The sequence below is a fragment of the Lissotriton helveticus genome, chromosome 2_2 (assembly GCF_964261635.1).
Source record: "Lissotriton helveticus chromosome 2_2, aLisHel1.1, whole genome shotgun sequence".
In the NCBI taxonomy this organism is placed as follows: Eukaryota; Metazoa; Chordata; class Amphibia; order Caudata; family Salamandridae; genus Lissotriton; species Lissotriton helveticus.
This window is the reverse complement of record NC_136060.1, coordinates 461372700-461393004: the sequence shown is the minus strand read 5'-3', so window position 1 is coordinate 461393004 and position 20305 is coordinate 461372700.

Below are 20305 nucleotides of genomic sequence, written 5' to 3'. Positions count from 1 at the left end.
CAGACTCGTGTTCAGGTAGAGGGTGAAAGGAGTGTGGAGAGAGAGTGGGAGGAGGCGTTGGCCGGGTGTCATTTTGGAATAAGGAAACTTGAAATACGAACAGAGCATAACCAGTCGAGAACATTACTATGCTACACAGCATTAAAACACATATTATTAAAAATCTTCTTCTGGACAGTATGGTACACAATTGTCTTTCAAAGTTCGTGAATCTGGCAGGTCTCTCTACCCTTGGAAACTCCATCCTCTACTTGCTGCCCGCGGTGGTAGGTTGATTCTGCCAGGGAGTGCGCTCCGTTCAGTCCAGGGTAACTCCCTCGGACCAACCAGAACCGTTGACCTAAAACTTCCCCGGTTGCACTCCCCACACTTCAACCGCGGCCCTAGCAGCGGAACCGGATGGCGGTTCGAAAATCAAAAATGAGCTAGTTCCCTGGGACGAGAGAGCTGAAAAAATCAAAAAATAGTTCTTAGGGGAAAAGAAATCACATTAGTTTGCTCTTTTATTAGTCTCTGGGGTTAGATCTCAAGTTGTACCGTCGTTTCCCAGGTACGGAAGTGTCTTCAAACAATGTCTCAGGTTCGGTAGTGTCCAACTGCATAGACGGTGACACAAGTCCTTGCAAAATATGATCACTCTCCTTTTCGGTGCCAGTCTCTTTTAAACGTGCATCGCTGAAAGGGATGAAACGAGGTATGGATTCTGTTTCAGAGTCGGCAAGTCCTTTATTGACCCACCGGTTGTATGGAAGGGGCAGAGGGACCCGTTTACAATGGGTCCCGTGCACCCAGTTCTTTTTGCCTTCCAACCGAACAGCAGACCTCGTGGAAAGAAGTACCAGGTATGGTCCGGTCCACCTCGGCTGTCCGTTGTTGGTGCGCTGGAAATTCCGCACCAGGACCCACGATCCGGGTTCGATGGTATGACCTGGATCGTCAGAGGCTGGCGGAGAGGAGCTGTGAACCTGTTGGTGTAAAACACGCAATTTAGCTGTCAATTCGCACAAATAGTCAAGCAGTACGGGGTGTTCTATTTCGCTAAGTTTCTTTGGCCTTGGCACGCCCCAGACGTTGGCTGGGCGGCCAAACACTATCTCGTGAGGGCTAAGTCCTAATCTGGAATGGACAGTCATTCTCGTTGACAAGAGTGCTAGGGGCAAGGCGTCAGGCCATTTAAGACCTGTACTGGCTTGGATCTTGGCTAGCTTGAGTTTCAACGTGCCATTGTAGCACTCTACTAATCCAGCTGATTGGGGGTGATTTGCAGCGTGGAATTTCTGGTGTATGCCTAGACACTCACACACTCTCTTCATCACGCGTCCTACGAATTCACTTCCATTATCACTCCAGACAATTCTAGGCATACCAAATCTAGGGAAGAACTCTTTGACAAGGGCTTTGGCAGTTGTCAAGGCGGTATTGTCCTTAAGGGGGTACGCTTCCACCCACCTGGAAAAGGCGCAAACAACAACGAGCACATACTTTAGATTGTTGCACCTCTCCATGTGGATGAAATCGAGCTGCAAAACCTCGAACAGATACGCTGGAGGCGCAAAATGACCAGCTGGAGTTGGAGTTCCCCTACCGGGATTGTGTTTTAGACATATCATACAGTTTCTGACCACATTCTCTGCATATTTTGGGATATTGCTATTCTGCCATACTGGGGCCAATAGTTTACATATTCCTTTTGAACTGATGTGCGCAATGCCGTGAGCCATCGTTACTACTGCAAGTACGTATGCATTAGGTAATAGCCATCGCTGGTGTTCCGACAATTCGACCCAACAACCATTCGCATCTAGTCTACCCTTACTTTCTCTCCACTCATTCAACTCTTTCTCAGTTGCCTCGGCTTGTATAGATTTCACGCTTTCAATGGTGTCTTCACACATTCCCACATCAGCAATCCATCTAGCGGGACCCGCAACATACATCCGACTCATTGTGTTCCTTGCAGTCTCTTTCGCAACCTCGTCTGCAAATGCATTCCCGCGGCCAACATCGTCCTGAATCTTTTTGTTTGCACTGCATTTCATAATGGCAACTTGTAGGGGCAAGGTCAGTGACTCAAGGAGTTCATTAACTAGCTGACTATGTTGTATCTTTGCACCATGTGATGCAAGGAAACCACGTTCTCGCCACAATCTCCCAAAACTGTGAGCCACACCAAAGGCGTACTGGCTGTCAGTGTACACATTCACTCGCTTTCCTTTTGCTAACACACATGCTCTGGTAAGTGCAATAAGTTCTGCCGCTTGTGCAGAATGGTGGGAAATACGCGCAGTCTCTATAATGGTGTGTAATGTTGTTACGGCATATGCTGCAGTCGTGTCACCATTCGGCAGCTTGAAACATGAACCATCAACCCATAAAGTGTCATTGCATTCAAGAAGTTGAGTGTCCTGTAAGTCTACTCTCCCTTTTGTCTCTTCTTCTGTCCTGAAGCAGCAGTCATGTTTATCCATCTCGTCTGTTTCTGTCGGGATGGGTAATAGCGTGGCGGGGTTAAGTGTATCACACCTCTTTATGTGGATGTGACTTGCTAACAGTGTAAGTTCGTAACTCGATAGTCGAGCGCTAGTAAGATGTTGTGTCTTCGTCCTGTTTAGCAAAATGTCTACTGCATGTGGAACCATAACGATCAGAGTATTATTCATGACTAATCCAGCAGACTGTCGAATGCAGACAGCTGCTGCGGCGGTAGCCCTCAGACAACTTGGTAGGGCTTTAGCCACAGGGTCTAGAGTTGCCGAAAAATACGCGCATGGGCGCTGTTTGTCCCCAAAGTGTTGTGTTAAGACTGATAATGCACAACCTTCCTTCTCATGGACGTATAATGTAAAAGGCTTACTGTAGTTGGGGTTTCCCAACACAGGAGCCGAACACAATGCATCACGCAACTCGTGGAAACTCGTCTGACAATCTTCAGATCAGGGCATAGGATTGGGCGTGTCTTTACAGAGTAGCGCCAGCAAGGGTTTAGCTAGTAGTGAGAAATTCGGTATCCATTGTCTACAGTACGATGTAATGCCCAAGAAGGCTCGAACCTCTCTCTGTGTCTTTGGGGCACTCAGTTCTGCTATTGCCTGTATTCTTTCTGGCATCAGTCTCCTTCCCTCCTTCGATAAGATGTGACCTAGGTAGGTTACTTCTTGTCGACAAAATTGTAGTTTGGAGAGAGAGACTTTGTGCTTCATGTCACATAAGTGACGCAACAATGACAATGTAGCTTGTTTGCAAATTTCTTCAGTGTCTGCGGCGATCAGCAGATCGTCGACATACTGAATCAGAGTTGACCCATCTGGTAGAACAATGGTGTCTAGTTGTGTTTTCAGGGCCTGACTGAATATTGATGGGCTTTCGCAGTAGCCTTGAGGAGCGCACTTGAAGCGGAAGCTTCGTCCTCCTAAATTGAAACCGAAAAGATCTCTACTCTCCTCGGCAATCGGGATGCTGAAGAAAGCGTTCTTCAAGTCGATCACCAAGAACCAATTTGCTGAAGCTGGAACCATTGTCAATAAAGCAGTAATGTCGGGGACAACTGGAAACTGTGGGATAACTACCTTATTCACTTCTCTGAGGTCGATCACGAACCTGTATACAGGCGGTTGTGAAGGATCAGTACGTTTTAAGACAGGCAAAACTGGACTGTTACAAACATTTCCTGTTGTTTCTTCGATGACGTCTTTATCAATCAGGTCATAAACAATCGTCAATAACGCTCTTTCACATTCACCAGATATCTTATATTGGGGAATACGTGGCAACCTAACGTTGGCTCTCAAAGTTATGACATACGGTGCTATTTCCAAACGACCTACATCATTAGAACCATTAGCCCAAAATATATCAGGAAGTGATAACAATTCAGTTGGAGTATTTTCCTTTGACAAATACATTGGAGAAACGACCTTCTTGCCTAAAGTGAGTTGTACTCCCAAGGGGGAACAGTACAAAGTCGCATACAACCTTTTTAGCAAATCCAAACCTAACAAGTTTTCACCGCAACCTGTCGTCAAAATGAGGGGTGCTTCTAATTCGCATGGGCCAATAGAAAGGGATATAGGACTAGAGATCGGGTTTCTAACAGGGGCGCTAGAGAAACCTACTGAGACATTCATTTCGCCAGACAAAGGTGCGCCAGGAAGTTTCGAGTGCATAATAGAACTTTTTGTAGCACCAGTATCCAGCAGAAATGGCTCTGACACTCCTGAGGTAATCACCTCGACATAAGGTCCATTCTGATCTACTGGAACTGAAACAACTCCCTCTCTTTGTCCATGGCTGTCCTAGCAATCGTTACCCTCATTTTCGTGTTCGGTGTAATAGTCGTCAGCATAGTACTGGGCTGACTTGGACGATGCATTATTCTGTTGGTCAAAGCTGTTCATGGAATTCTGAGGCGGAAAAGAAGTTGTATTCTGAGTGAGATTTCCACGGCCCCTACCTCTAGGGGCATGCTGAACACCTCTTCCCCTTACACCTGAAGAACCGTTTAAACGTCGCGCAAGAGCCGGACAATTACCTTTAAAATGACCCTCTTCCTTGCAATACGCACATTGATTCGGGCCATACGTAGGACGCTGATGGGAAAACTCGTTTCCTTGCGCGTTTCTCGAATACTGCTGTTGTTGTTGATAATTGGGCTGACTAGCCGTGCGAGGCAGATAGGCCTGCTGGAGAAGAACCTTAGTTTTCAAATCTTTCGTCTTCTTATCTGCTTTATCTAGCTCGTCTTTACGCCTATTTTCATAGTACTGGGCTGTAGCTAAAATCTGCGCCGACGTAGAGACAGCCCAAGCACTCTCCGAATCTTTCAGTTTGTTACATAGTTCAGGAAGCAAATTATGTACGAACTTGTCTACAAACAATCTTTGGCCACCTTCGGTAGCCATATCTTGACCACTATGATCGGTGAAAGTTTCCTCAAATCTCGTGAAGAAGTCAGACACATTCTCATCTTTCTTTTGCTTACATGCGGATAGCTTGTCCCAGTTTACGCGTACTTCAGGCATTATTGTTTTCATGTACGCTATAATCCTACCGGGAAGTTCAGCTATTAACGGCTCAGGTTTAAAACCACCGACTTGTCTAGCATCTGTAGTCGCAATGTTCGCCCACGAGTCACCTAGTTCCTGATCGTGATCCGTATGACGGATTTTGCTCCATAAAGGATGTGGAACAACGTTCCCAAACAACATGTCTACATCCGCTAAATTCATTATACATGAGCTTGCAGTTTGCGATAACTCCTTATAATACCCAGTCGGGTTTTTACGGGGGTCAGGTAGTGACTGCTTGAGTGCCAACACTTCCGATCTTTTCCAGGGGACATGTACCCATACACGCTGGAAATGGGGCAGAATTGGCGGTACTGCATTCGCATCACCTTCCCTCCAAACCGGAGGAACCTCTCTCATGGGGTACTGTCTTGCTCTCTTCCTACTAGACGTACCACATTCAGATGATGACCCAGAATTACCACCCGAACTTCGATATGATAATAGTATCCCAACTGCTTTTTCGACATCAGGACCTATGATCATGCCTTCCCCAAATTTAAATCGTACATTGCACAACTCTCGAGCGTTGCTCTCTTGACCATTATCTTCCAAATCCTCACACAGAAAAACACACATCTGTTCAAAAACATATCTTTGCGTCGGTTCATCCTATTGACGGAAGACGTTCACGACAGACTCTACATCATATCTCGCTGTATCCATAGCCCAATTCCGTGCTAACTTATTCAGTGATTCCCTCTCTTGATAATCAGGCATTTGGCTTCGTAATTGTCTTGGTCCCGTATAAGGGGTCGTTTTAGGCGACCGAAAAAGTGGTGAAGGAATGTTAGTAGCAATGCTGGCCATTTTATGCCAGACGAAAGGTGAAAGCGGAGGAATAACTGGTGGCAGAACAGAGTCACGCAAAGTAGGAACAGAAGCATTCGTAGAGCGAGTATCAGAAGAAATAGAAGGTGTGCTAGGCGAAGTTGTAGGAGGAACAGTAGGAGAAATAGATGTAATGGGTGAGCCTTGAGGAGGCTGCACCAGAGAAATAGAAGCCAGTTGAAGAGCAGCTGGTGAGTGCTGTAAAGGAGCCGGCATAACAGCTACCAGAGGTGCAACTAAAGGTTGCGGAGGTGCTGTGGCATTTTGTGCATAGGGCGGTGGCGAACTTAGCAGATGTGCCATTAATGGATCCTTTTCACTCTCTTTTATTGTTTCTCGCTGAGGAGATTGTAAAACAGGATAGCATTTATCTATTGCCATTTTACGTTGCCTGTGCAACTGCTCACTTATTTGTTCTTCTTCATTGTCTTTAAATTTTATCGCGGCTTGCATTACTGAAATACCTCTTTCTCTCTTATTTTTCTTCTCTAATTTAATTTCCTTTTGTTTGGCCTCTTTACGCCATAAGCGGAAAGAGTCAAACATCGCCGGCCGGGCTTTCTTCTTGAACAATTTGACCTCTAGATTATCTAAAATTTCTGAGTCGAAACTACCATATTGGGGCCACTTTAAAACACCATCCTTACGGGTGTATTTTATCCACACTTCATTATATGTGATAGGACCTACGCCATGCTTCACATAGAGCTCATACGTTGGAGTTCCAATCGGAGGAACCGGACAGGAATCCTCTAATCGGGAGCCCTTACTATAACCATGACAAAACAAGTTTCCAAGTCTGCTAAAACCAGGCATCTTCGCTCACTAGTCTAGCTTCAAACTTCAAAAGATTATCTATTACGATATTTCTCGTGAAAACACGAGTCCTTCGGCTTTGGGGCTTGCAAGTACCAAATCAAGTCGTATCTCAAGGATACCAAAAACTAAGGACAAACTAAGGACTGGGAGACGCTCCACTTATACTTAACTGAAGTATTTGAAGATCTGTGACGTCGCTAGAAGACTCGTCTATCATTTCGCTCTACCAAGGATCACTGGGTCCAAAACAAGGCGATAGTCAGGGCAGCGGTCCTTCGTAGCCGTCGGGACGCGGGGAACCTCGCAGCAAAGACCTTCGGAACCACGTCGACATACAGGGGTCGCTGAAGTGGCTGGCCGTCCTCCGGAATTTTCACACGAAGCTCCTCATGAACATCTGGCTTGGACCGTCGCCGCTTGATACCGCCCCGAGTTGGGCGCCAACTGAGGTGCCGGGTTTTTAGAGACCCGGTGGTGCCAGGGGATAACACCCGAAGACCTCTGAGTTCTCCCTTGTTCCGGACCACAGAAACGCTGAGTCTTCTAGTCACAGTCAGAGATCAAGTTTATTGGTAGCTACCAAGTAACACGTGTCCTAGAAGCACGACAAACACGGGTCATGTGTTCTCAGGAGACTGTTCGTTTTTACAGAACCAGCCTTCTCCTTATATACAGAAATAATAGCTGCAAGCAAGAATTCTTGTGTTTATGATACGACTGTAAACATATTTCTACAATAATACAAAGAGCGAAGTCATGTAAGCAAGCCCACATTTTAGATGTCCAGTTCGTGATAGATTACCAGCCAGACCCGGAACTCCCATCAGATATCGATGAAACACCAATAAAGGAAGGTACCACCCAGTCATAAAACTGGCCATAAACAAGGGATATGGACAGGTGCATGTTTGTAGAAAGCATGGTCTGTATGTAGTGAATGGTTTGAGGAATGTTATGTATTGATGCTATCGTATTTGGCCACTGGGCGAGGGGCTGCCCAAACAGGTTTGGCTGAAGGCAATGGAGTCAGTTGGGACAGGTCAGGGGGAAGTCAGGGAAGGTGGACGTGTCCTTTTAGATCAAGCTCGACCTTTAATTGACTTATCATGAGGGCAAGACGTAAGATGGATGTCGTTCACAAAATGGAGTCTAAGGGGTCGGGACGGAAACTACGATTTAGGGGCGTTGGCGACCCTCGATTATGACGCAAATGTATAGGAATGATGTCCTAATCATTATCGGTTCGTGGATACCAAATTCGTCATGGTACGTTGATATTTTGTGACACGGGTATTGGACCTCGATATCGGGATAACAGCAGGGTCCAGATTTTCAGAACCACAATGGTGGAAACACATATCCCAGATAAGAGTTCCTGCCCTGAAGAAAAGCATCTGTGTCAAGGCCTCCGGGTCCTGATGCCAACAGAAAAAGGATGGGATTTGACGATCTATCTGGCAGGGACCCCCGAGATGATTCAGCGCTTAGGAAACTCGTGGGTGAAGTCGACGATCTCTGAAATTCCACGGGTGTCTGGATTGCCAATCCGCTACAGAGTTGTTGTGATCCGGAAGATACTTTGCTACCACTGATATCCGATGTTGCAGGTAAAAATGCCAGAAATCCTTGACAATCTCCGCCAGTATACTGGATCTTAATTCTCCACCCCCCCCCCAGTTTGGTCACCTAACAAACCGTTGAGATTTTGTCCATGTGGAGCAAAATGCAGCAGTCCAACTTGGTGACAGGCTGTGAATTGCAAATGAGCCTGCTAGAAGCTCCAGACAATTTATGTACATGGTCAGTTCACTCTGCGACCACTGACCCCCGTGGAGATCGATCCGCAAATGGCTCCCCAGCGACTGGCATCTGACTCGATCACCATTTCTGGGATGGAACCAAAGATGACACTGCTGTTCCAGTCTTCCATGCGGTTCAACCACCACACCATCTCTGACCTCACATCCTCTAAGAGGAGAATCTGATCGGCATAACAGAGGCCTTTCTGGAGATTACAAAATTTTAGTCTCTGAAGTGCTGGATAATGGAATGGAAAGGAAACAATTGATGGGCGGATTGCTGGACAATGCAAGCATTCACTCCCAGTCACAAGGATCTGGGTTAAATCCATCATTCTTTTGCTCACCACACCACCCTAGTTTGGACCCAGCCATATGCAAATCAGTCTTGACCCTGCTCCTTGTGGGAACAGTCCAGCCCGAATTGCCAAGCCAGGTCCACCTTGGACCGGAAACAAGCATCCTGGGACCGGTTTTAGAGCATCAACCTTCATCAGCCAGGCTAGCTCGAATCCAGTGTTGTAGTGAGAACGGGACCCACGTCTGATCATACCCTTCCCACTTAGGGCGACATATGCGAAAGAAACAATTGATGGACGGATTGCTGGACAATGTAAGCATTCACCCCCAGTAACAAGGATCTGGGTTGAATCCATCATTCCTTTGCTTAACACACCACCCAAGTTTGGACGCAGCCTTATACAAATCAGTCTTGACCCTGTTTATTGTGGGAACAGTCCAGCCCGAATTGCCAAGCCAGGTCCTCCCTGGACCGCAAACAAGCATCCTGGGACCGATTTGAAGGCATCACCCTTCATAAGCCAGGTTAGCTTGAATCAAGTGATAATGTAATGGACCAGGGAATATCGCCTGTATCGAGGAGGCCAGGAGACCCAATACTCAGGCTATTGATCGCAAGCACAAAGTCTACCTGCTCAAAATCAATCGCAATTCTCTCTTGATGTTCCTGAACTTCAGTGCTGGTAGCCTCAGCTCACATGATAGAATTACTGGGGTTCCAGATCAACTCGCTATCATTTGAGCTGGGATAAGACACGAATTGTGAAGGTTTACAATGATTCCAAAACTCTGAAGGAGCGAAATTGACAAGTCGAGATGATCACCAGCTGGGGACATGTGCCAGGACGATTATATCGCCCAGTTAATCAGCCAGACTCCTCGAGCCCTCAAGGATTTTATCACTGGGCGCAGGAGTTTCGTAAACACCATGGCGCAGAGGAGAGACCGAAGGGAAGCACTTTGTATTCATAATAAATCCCCCCCACTGGCATTGCAGAAAACATTGATGGGGTGTAAATATGGGAAAGGATAGGTAAGCATCTTTCAAGTCTAGACGTACCATCCAGTCTCCTTCCTGGAGGAGATCGCGTAGCAGATGGATGTCTTCCATCTTGAAGTGTCGGTAAACGACCCAACCATTGAAATCCTTTAAATTCAAAACTAGCCGTGGCCCGCTCCCTTTCTCCTCCACCAAGAAGACAATGCTGAGGAAACCTAGGGGATGGGGTTCCGTGATCACTATTGTCCCTTTTTGTAGAAGGGTCTGAATTTCTGCTGGAATAAAATTTTGATCTTGAAGCGAAAAAGACATCCTTGGGGGGAAGGGAATCCTGCCTGCGGGAACGTTACAGTTCTATATTGTACCCCTGCACTGTTTCCAGTATCCATGCATCTTGTGAAATCATCTGCCAAACCTGAAGGAAGGATTGGTTCCTGCCCCATACCACTTCTGAACATGGAATAATTCTCACCTGTTGAACCTGAATCTTGGGTATTTCCTCGATTTCCACCATATCCACCCTTTCTGAAATGTTTTTACTGGACCGTCGGTTCGGGTAAAATGTGGGGTTATTAGGGTCCTTATAACCCCCACGTTGTTTCTGATATTATCCTCTTTAGGGGCCTTGCTGATGACCACGGACGAATGAGCACCCTCTATATCGTCAGGCCCTGCCAAAAAACAGTCTAAAGGCTTTCCTTAGGGATCCTCGCGCCTGATCTAGCTCGCTAAAGGTAGCAACAAACTTTGTCAGCTCTTTAAGGAAAGGTTGGCCAAAGAGCAGGCCATGGGACCGGCCTCAGATGTAGACAGTTCAGCAAGTTTGGGATCCAATTTTAAAAGGATAGACCACCTCCTTTCACTAGATATAGCGCAGTTAGCGTTCCCTAACTGGGATATGGCCTGTTGCGCCCATCCAGTTAGTTCTTCCGGATCGGAGGCCATGGCGGACTCCTTTGTAAATCCGGGCGGAGACTTCCGCTACACCCGCTTTGTGTTGGGAGATTTGCCTACTCCGCGTTCGGCGGAGCACGTGGAATAGGCAAATCTCTACACACTCCGCGGCGGATGAGAGGAGGCCAACCACAGCCTCCCACCCGCCCTATTAACAATTGCATAAAGTTGAATAAAACAACTTAGAAATAAATAAAAACACCTTACCTTAGCTGCAGTATCCCCAGGCTGCCCTCCTCCTCTTCATCACGTTCTATGGAAAAACTGCGCATGCGCGCACTCCTGTGCATGCGCATTTCTCGCGATGAATGGGCAGCTTTTCCAGAGAACGCGATGACGAGGAGGAGGGCAGCCCGGGAACGCCGCAGCTAAGGTAAAGTTTTTTTATTTACTTTAAAGTTGTCTTATTTAACTTTAAGCAATTGTTAATAGGGTGGGGGTGGGAGGCGGATGGCGTAGCGGACCTCCACAGAGTTTGTTCTAGACTCCGTGGGCCTCCGTGTAGCCCCGCTACGCACACACAGCCGGCGTTCCTCTTTGCTCGGTAAGCTAGCTCTAGATTTTTTTTAGTTAGGAGGCCAGTCATGTAAAGGAGCCTGTCCTGGCAGAATCACCAGGTTCTATCAATCCTTTTCTTTGGATTCTTTGAATATTTAAGGTAGGTAACCATCGCAGAGTCAACCTCTGGGGTTTCAGCCACGTAAATGTTAAATGTTTTTGTACTTGTTTAGCGCACTGCTACCCGCAGTGGGTTTCCCGGCGCTTGTACGAATACCGCAAGGGAACCCTTCCTGGCTTTCCCTGTGAAGTGTCCACTCCTGGGCACCCCCATGGTGCAGACCAGGCATCCCTCGCATTGTGGGGGCCGTTGTGGAGACTAAGCAAGCTATTGCCCAGAGTTGCAGCGCGGGACCCATGATCAGAATAGGCACTGAGGCGAGAATATCCGGTCAGGGGAATTAATGAGCCCGAGACCCGCCGAGGTGGGAATCAAACCCTGGTCCCTGGCCAGAGCTCTGCATCGAGGTCTACCTGCTCTAACCATTGAGCCACACTTCTCCACTCTTGCCCTGAATGTCTGGTCTGGGACATTCTGAGCACAATCCAGCACGTACCTCTTTATCAAAGGCTTGGCGCAGGTGATCTTGTACATAATTGGCCACTTCTTGAGGTGGCAGCCAGGCTGTGGACTTAGGGTCAGTAACTTTGGTTGAGCGGGAGGGTCCAAGTGCTGCTCTTTTCGTGAGCATTTGAAGGGTCTAGGGGCGTCCTCCTGGTCCGAACTCTGGTAAGAAGAGGAATCGTCATCATCCTTCTGGAATGGGTCAGGGACCGCTGCCTCAGAAGAGGCACTATTGTCATGATCTGTAGACAAGCTACTAGCAAATTTGGCGAAATCTGCTGTGCGAGTTCGTTTGGGGGACTTTCCCTTTGGTCTGGCCCACAATGGAGGAGTAGGCAGCCAGCCTTGTTGCTCTGCGTTGCCACAAAGGTGGCATTTTAAGGGTTCACTCGCCCGAACCAAGGCCCTAATAACTGAATGCTGCACCTCAACGTCCAATGCATTTACTAGATCTTGCTCCAGGGACCACGTGGGTTCCTCGTAGACATACTCTTCCTCATAAAGATCTGCCATCTTATTCCAATGTAGTAAGTGTCAGGAAAGACCAAGGGCCAATACCGTCAGCTTGGGGTGAAAAAAACCCAAATCAGGAGCAAAGTAGAAGGGAGTAGAAAAGCCCCAGGCAACCAATACAGGAGCAGAAAAATAAGGAGCAAGAGAGGGAATATAAACCGGTAGCCCGCCAATCACGGATTCCATACAAAAATAACCTGGTTAGACAGAACACTTTTAGTCTTTATAACTTATGTTAAGCGGGTATTATGTATTCCTAGGTGTGGCTATGCTAAATTATCTAGTCATTCCTACCTCTAAGTGATATTAATCAACTGAGAACAGTAGAATCTACCTGGTATATACCGGGTATCAGTAAGGGAGCTGCCTCGAGGGATTGATTTGCATCAGGAGCAGTTATACACATTAACCCCTTCACTGCGGCGGCTATTCCGCCGCAGTGCTAAGGGGGCGGGGCAGAAGAGTGGCGGGCGCATGGTGGTGACGGAACCGCTCCGTCACCAGCGTCGGTTGCGCTGTGCTTATGACGGAAAAAATAGAGCACGCCGCCGGAGCAAAATCAAAGAGAAACTCGCTCGGCGGTGCAACCAATACCGTGGTAAGTCACCGTACCCAAGACTAAACAAGCACAGAAAACAGACAGCGCGAGTCGCTCTGATAACAGTAATCACAATAAAGTTATATAAAACCAAGGAATATACTTTAATCTCATAAATGCAAGATAATAATGGGAGAATACTTAACTGGCAGCGAAGCAGCAAAGAAAGAGGGCACTGAGTTGATGTGTGGGCCTTTTATAGGGCAGTGGCTCTATGGTTAGTCATGTGATACTGAGGTTCATGGGAAATGTAGTAATGCTGAAACCTTTTTGTTATTGGCTGCTATAAGTGGTAAATAAATGAGCAGCATAACCGGAGCCTTCGGTCCTGACATAGAATTTAGACGCTGTCGCTTCAAGAGAATTGTGCATATTTTACCGGCTAGAAAAACTGAGGGTTGGTTTTGGTTACATTTCGTCTCATAGTCCAGTTATTTGAGAAGAGTCGCTGAAATGAAGATGCGTTCCAGCATCCGGGGTATTTACATCGTATTTACTATTTTATTCTAGCATGCAAGCTAATATATCAGTATGCCTAATGACTAAGTTGCCAAAGGTGGGTAACTTATTATCTGATGGATAGTTCTATTCACACATTCTTTAACTTTTGAATCCTTATCTTCCCCAATAGGAGTTGAGCCTGAGGAGGAGAGTTAAACCAGGAAGGCCTGCGGGACCGAAAAGGCAAAATAAACTCGCGTGAAGCCGAGAATCGATGAAGTAATCGCTGGTGAAGTATGGATGAAAGCCCACACAGCTGCCTGGCAGAATCCAAAGCCGTAACATCCCTTGCTAGAGCAGAAGTCAGTGTTAGCACTGAAGGAATGATCCCTCGCGGGTTCCGTAGCTTCCTTCTTGGTCAGTGCATAAAACAGCCTCACAGAGAGGCCACTCGAGCGTGACAAGTTTGCTTCTGAATCTCTTCGTCTTTTCTTGCATCAGTAAAACAAATCAAGACGTGATCATCAGTGCTGTGCTCCTTAGTGGTGTGGTAGTGGGAGAGGTGTGGCGCCGCGGCCAAGGTGACTGACGCTGGAATCTAGAGTTCATGGTTTGATCCCCGGCGGCAGATTAGCCCAGCACCATGTGACTCTGGGCAATAGCTTGCTTAATCTTCCTGACGGCCCCCAGCGCCTGGAGACCCTTACGGGTGATTGTTCGCGCTTTACAAATGTGGATTGTTATGATTATTATATCAATATATAAGGTAAGGAAATAGCATGGGACTAAATGATGCAGCCAGGGCTTTAAGTGAGCCGGGTCTGAGCACCGGCAGTTTTTTAAAGGGGGCCTTGAAACAGGTCTCTATCGGGATCTGGTTTGTGCCCTGGCACATGCAGGCCGAGTTTTTCCAGACTCACTAGTGGAGAAGTTACGTCATGACGTCATGACGTCATGCCAGGTGAGTGTTGTAGGGGAAAGAAAGTCATTTTCTCTCTGGATTTCCCTTCTCTTTTTTGAAACTCAGGAGCAGCAACATTGCCGTGGTGTCACCAGGGCTTCAAGTGGAAGCTTTTTCAATAGTTGCTGCTTATTTATCATAAGCAACTAACCACGATTGACAAAGCGAATAGTCCTGACTTGTTAAAGGTATGATGTTTCTTGATGTATCATTTATCTGGATCCAATGACAGAAACAGCAAAATACAAGTCGAGCGGCACACTAAGCTAAGCAAATACTTTTAGCGTATGTGTTTTTAATCCACACCCTTAATTACACCAGCCACGCCCCTTTCAGAGACCCTCCAGTTTTTTATCCCGCTTAAAGCCCTGGATGCAGCCTTTCCTCCATGGATGGATGCGGGAGGGGGGGTGAGGGGTAAGCGGAGGGGGGGTATATTGGTCTGTCCCATCTGAATAGAAGATGCCACTTTCAGAACCTATTATTTACAACAAGGGGTGGTGAGGGACAGAGTCTCTGAATTAAGCAGAATACTCTCACCCAGTCAAGAGATCAGGGCTAGATCCAACACCGTTTTTTAGCTCATTGCACCATCCCAGTTTCAGAACCTGGCTGTATGCAAATTAGTCTGTTCCTGTCCCAGTGCATGATGGGAACAGGGCAAACCAAACTACAAAAGCCAATTCTTACACTGGGAAGGAAACAAGCTTCCGGGGACCGGTTTCTGGCATTACAGCCGTCTTCGGCCCGGCTTTCTTGAATCCTGATGGTGCAATGAGCAAGGGACTCACATCTGAGTATACCCTTCCACGCTTAGGGTGGACTTGTTGTAAATTATTTTGTCCACCCTAAGCGTGGAAGGGTATACTCAGATGTGAGTCCCTTGCTCATTGCACCATCAGGATTCAAGCAAGCCGGGCCGAAGACGGCTGAAATGCCAGAAACCGGTCCCCGGAAGCTTGTTTCCTTCCCAGTGTAAGAATTGGCTTTTGTAGTCTGGTCTGCCCTGTTCCCATAATGCACTGGGCCAGGGACAGACTAATTTGCATACAGCCAGGTTCTGAAACTGGGATGGTGCAATGAGCTAAAAAACGGTGTTGGATCTAGCCCTGATCTCTTGACTGGGTGAGAGTATTCTGCTTAATTCAGAGACTCTGTCCATCACCACCTCTTGTTGTAAATTATTTTGTCCACCCTAAGCGTGGAAGGGTATACTCAGAAGTGAGTCCCTTGCTCATTGCACCATCAGGATTCAAGCAAGCCGGGCCGAAGACGGCTGAAATGCCAGAAACCGGTCCCCGGAAGCTTGTTTCCTTCCCAGTGTAAGAATTGGCTTTTGTAGTCTGGTCTGCCCTGTTCCCATGATGCACTGGGCCAGGGACAGACTAATTTGCATACAGCCAGGTTCTGAAACTGGGATGGTGCAATGAGCTAAAAAACGGTGTTGGATCTAGCCCTGATCTCTTGACTGGGTGAGAGTATTCTGCTTAATTCAGAGACTCTGTCCATCACCACCCCTTGTTGTAAATTACTTTCAGAACCTATGGCATACATTCTTCTCATCTTTTCTCCTCTTAATCTGGATTTCGGACCCCGTGGCCTCTATTTTCAGAGTTCTCAGCGCCGGGACGCCCCGTTGGGGCCGCTGCGCGCTTTATAAAATTCTCAAATAAATAAATTCTTTAAGGACTGGTTGGCGTAGTAAAAAGGTTAAAGCTTGAAGCTCGCTCACAACGTGCAGAAGTGATTGCAATAATAATAACAATTGGATTGCAATATGGAACACAGTTTTCATTGTAAGAAGCAAAAGAGTATTTTATCATGAGGCTCAAACGGCACACACATAAGAAAGACTAAACTAAGGTCCAACTGTGGCGTGATAAAACTAGCAGCAAGTAACATATGCCAGAGCTCTTTTAGGAGAGAAGTGACTTGAATGGTGACAGCTCATCAAGAAAACAAAGCATGATAGACAACCTTTAACTGCGCGCAAACCAAAAGCTTGCAGGGCCAAGAACAGTCCATCACACACGTTTGCCTGCAAAAGTTCAACATGCTTCTCCATCCACTAAGAAAAGAAGCGAGCCAATGGCCCGCGTCAATAGACATGGTGGAAGCTGGTGCAGATCCAAGATGGCAACCACCGCTTCCACTGTTGAGTGGTCAAGCTCATTCTCCATGCATGAAGCTGCAGATTATGGAACTTTGGTATTGGATGTAGCACCATGTTGTTGTTGTTGATGTGTCTGAAGGTCTTTCTTAATGAGACACCAGAGAGGAGATGTTCATGGCCATAAGCTTGAAGTATTTGATCCTCCAAATCAAATGACCACAAGGCCAACCACTCAGTTCTTGGTCAATGTCATCAGAACACACACGATCAAAGGCAGTGGGAAGGATGTGTACAGAAGGCCTAAATCCTACCAAATGTACAATGGATCTTAGAGACCCTCAAGGAGAAAAAAGACTGGAGCAAACAGGTGACGAAAATATCAACAAAGGATGTGCTTCAGCGCCAAAGATCCGCTGGACCACACCCAAGTGTGCCACTCATGGGCAGCAATAGGACACCTGCTGAGCTTGTCTGTCTTGTTGATAGAACCCATCAGAAGACCTGCAATCAGCAAGATTCCATTGACCAATAGTCAGCCTACAGCCTGAGTGCCCCCCACCCAGACAACAATGGGGAGATTTACTAAGAGTTTATGCCATGTTTGTGTCACAAATGCGCTACTTTTCATTACTTAGCGCCAAGGGGCGACCTTGGGTGGAGCATGGGTGTTCCCATGCAACTACCCACGGTTTCAGGCACTACACCCTATTTACTAAATAAAGTAGGCAGGGTTTAGTGACAGAAAACGGCACCCTTTTGAAGTAGGCGTAAAGAAGGAGAAAAGCTTTAATTTCTCCTTCCTTTTCCGACTTTGTTCGTGGGGTGCACTTTCTTTACAGCACGAATACGAAAAGGGTTAAAGTCAGTCTATGCATAGTATTTTTTACTGGAAGTGTACCCTTCCCGTATAAAACCTGTACTAGACTCATGTAGACACCCTTGCACCATGGTGCAAAGTTGTCTCCACGGCGCACAGCAGCCAATTCCAGCACCGGTGCTAGAGAAAGGGGAGGAGAGTGCCATATTTCTGTAAATATGATGCACTCTGCTTTTCACGCAGCACATTTGCGCCTGCTGCACTGCGCTGCATGAGTAAATAGTAAATCTGCCCCTTGGTGACCCCCACACTGTCCTATTTGTTGTACGACCACATAGCAATCATGCTGTCGGTGAGCATCTGAATCAACTTGCCCTTGATCAATGGCAGAAGTGCCTTCGGTGTCAACCATATAGCATGCATTTCAAACAGATCTATCTGACAGCTTTGCTCCACATGGACCAGAAACTCCAGATCACCACTTTGTCCAGATGGCTATTCTCCATCCAAGAGATGATGTACTTGTTGCTGCTGTGGCTACTGGTGTGTGGGGTGGGGGAGGGAGGGTGTTGGCCTGCCACAAATTAGACTGCAGTCCATCATCCACCACCTGCAGATTCCGAGGTCTCCTCATAAATATGGATCCGATCCAAAATTCACCCACAATGCTCGCCCACTGCAGGCATAAGTTCCATTGAATGCCCCAGATGTGTTGAGGTGGCATAAAAGCGGTCATGAAGACAATGCACAAGATAGTTACATTGGAGGGTAGGCTTAGTGTGGGTTAGAATGGGACATCAACCCATTGATGGAACATTCAGGGTGAACAGCAGCAACATCCTACTCTGCAAATGGCCTGGGACTAGCTGAGGTGAGCCTGTCTTCAACAGCCAATCGTTGAGATATGGAAACACGTGTATCCCAGATCTGCAAAGATGGGCCCCAACCACCAACATGACCTTCATAAAAGCTTGAGGGGGTGATATAAACCAAAAGAGGACCTGCAAGTTGAAAGTGATAAAAACTCACCATAAAACACAAGTATTTCCAGTGGACCTGCAGAACAGGCATATGAAAGTGTATGTGGTGCGGGTCCAAGGACACCATCAACTTCTCACAGTTCATGACCAACAAGACTTGACCATGGGCTCATCATTTTCAGGTTCTCCTACCAGAGAAACGAGTATAATATTCCAGTATAGGACACTGGCCTCTGCCTTTTTTGGAGACCAGCAAAATAAAGGGAGTAACAGAAAAGTCACCATTCCACTTTGAGTATTACCTGAACCACACCTTTGCTGAGTAACATCAACACCTTATCGGGACAGATTTGCAAATGTACTGTGATGGTTGTCGCTCACGCAAGGCATGGCCGCTGAAGAAATCCCAAAGCTTACAATACAGCTGGGGGAACTGCCACGTGAGAAAGGCCTCAGCCAACGATCATGCCCTTGCGTGACTTACTTTAACTTTTCATAAGCAGATTCAGCATTGTCAACATGGAGTCAGACATCAGCAAAGGGCATGTACATTAAAAAGTCTGAATATCTCGAGGATAATCATATAGAGTGCATCCAGGCATGTATGGGGATGATCACATTGTTTCTGATATTGAAGGCAAACTATATCGCAAGATTGGCTTGGCCATGTCCTGCCCATCATGACCAAACAGTTGGAGCATAAGAGGCACATAGATTGTCTGGTACCAAAGGTAGGAGCTATTGGGCCATGTCCCACACCGGATCACAGAAGTGAACCACCAGCCAAGAAGCATTTAGATAACGCGGTGACAATATGTCAAGACCTTTTATTTGCTCATGGCATAAGTCCATATCCTGTGTTCAAAGCCTTAGAAATTTGGCAATGGGGACATTTACACCTGGGGATGAAACTGAACTACTGCATTAGTGCCTTGTTTAAAGGCAGAAGATGTACATAAGTAGGAGACTCAGGGTGGAGGATTTCTACAAGCAAATTGGCTTTAGTTTCTTTTGACAAAAGATGAAATTCAAAAGATTCTGCAGCTCTCAAGGTTACTTTTGCAAACCATGGCCTCTCCTCAGTGGGATGGCCTGTGGAGAATACAAAGCCAACTCAAGCGGTGTCAAGACCACAGTAAATCTAATTCATTAGTGTAATGAGGAGGGAGCAAATCATCCTTTTTCTCATTATTCTCATCCTGAGGGACCATTTGAGGCATCTGAATTGCATCTGATCCAGACCAGAAAATGGCCCTCCATCTGGCAACCTCCGACATTGTGGCAGTGGACCTGCCATGAGTTCATGTTCATACCCTGGTGGCACTTTTGTAACAATACAGTGTGATATTGTGTGGACTCTTGCAGGAGAGGGGTCTGATTCCATGACCAGCAGATTCAGAAATGACGTCCCAGAAGCTGTTGGCAATGCAATGGAAATACAGCTAGGGAAGCCCGCTGCAAAGGAGTAGAGGCGTAGCCAAGGGCGGGTTGGACACACTTCAAGCAGGTTTAGTACGTTTTGAGGAAGGAACCACTGATGGAAGTGTCACAGAGGAGTCCTGAGGGCTCCACGTGGCTGGAAAGCATGCCAAAGGGAAGCAAAGTCATATTAAAGACTTTCAGCATGGCTTCTGAAGGCCGCAACACGCTGCAGACTGACACCCCCTAGGAACTCCAGGCACATCCTTTAAAGGATTGGGACAGGCTAAGAGGAAAGCAAAGCCATAATGGACCTGGTTGATGAGCTTTCTCCTTTATCGCAGCCAAGACCTGGAACAAGCTCCCTGTGAACATCAGATGCTCCCCAACCCAAGTGACGGCGTTGATCTGGCAGTTCATGGAGAGGGAGGAGTCAAGGATGATGCCGAGGTTCGCAGCGTGGTCTGTAGGGGTGGGTGGGCTCCCGAGGGTGGTGGGCCACCAGGTGTTGTCCCAGGTGGAGGTGCAGGGTCCGAGGATGAGGATGAGGGCCTCGGTTTTCTCTGAGTTGAGT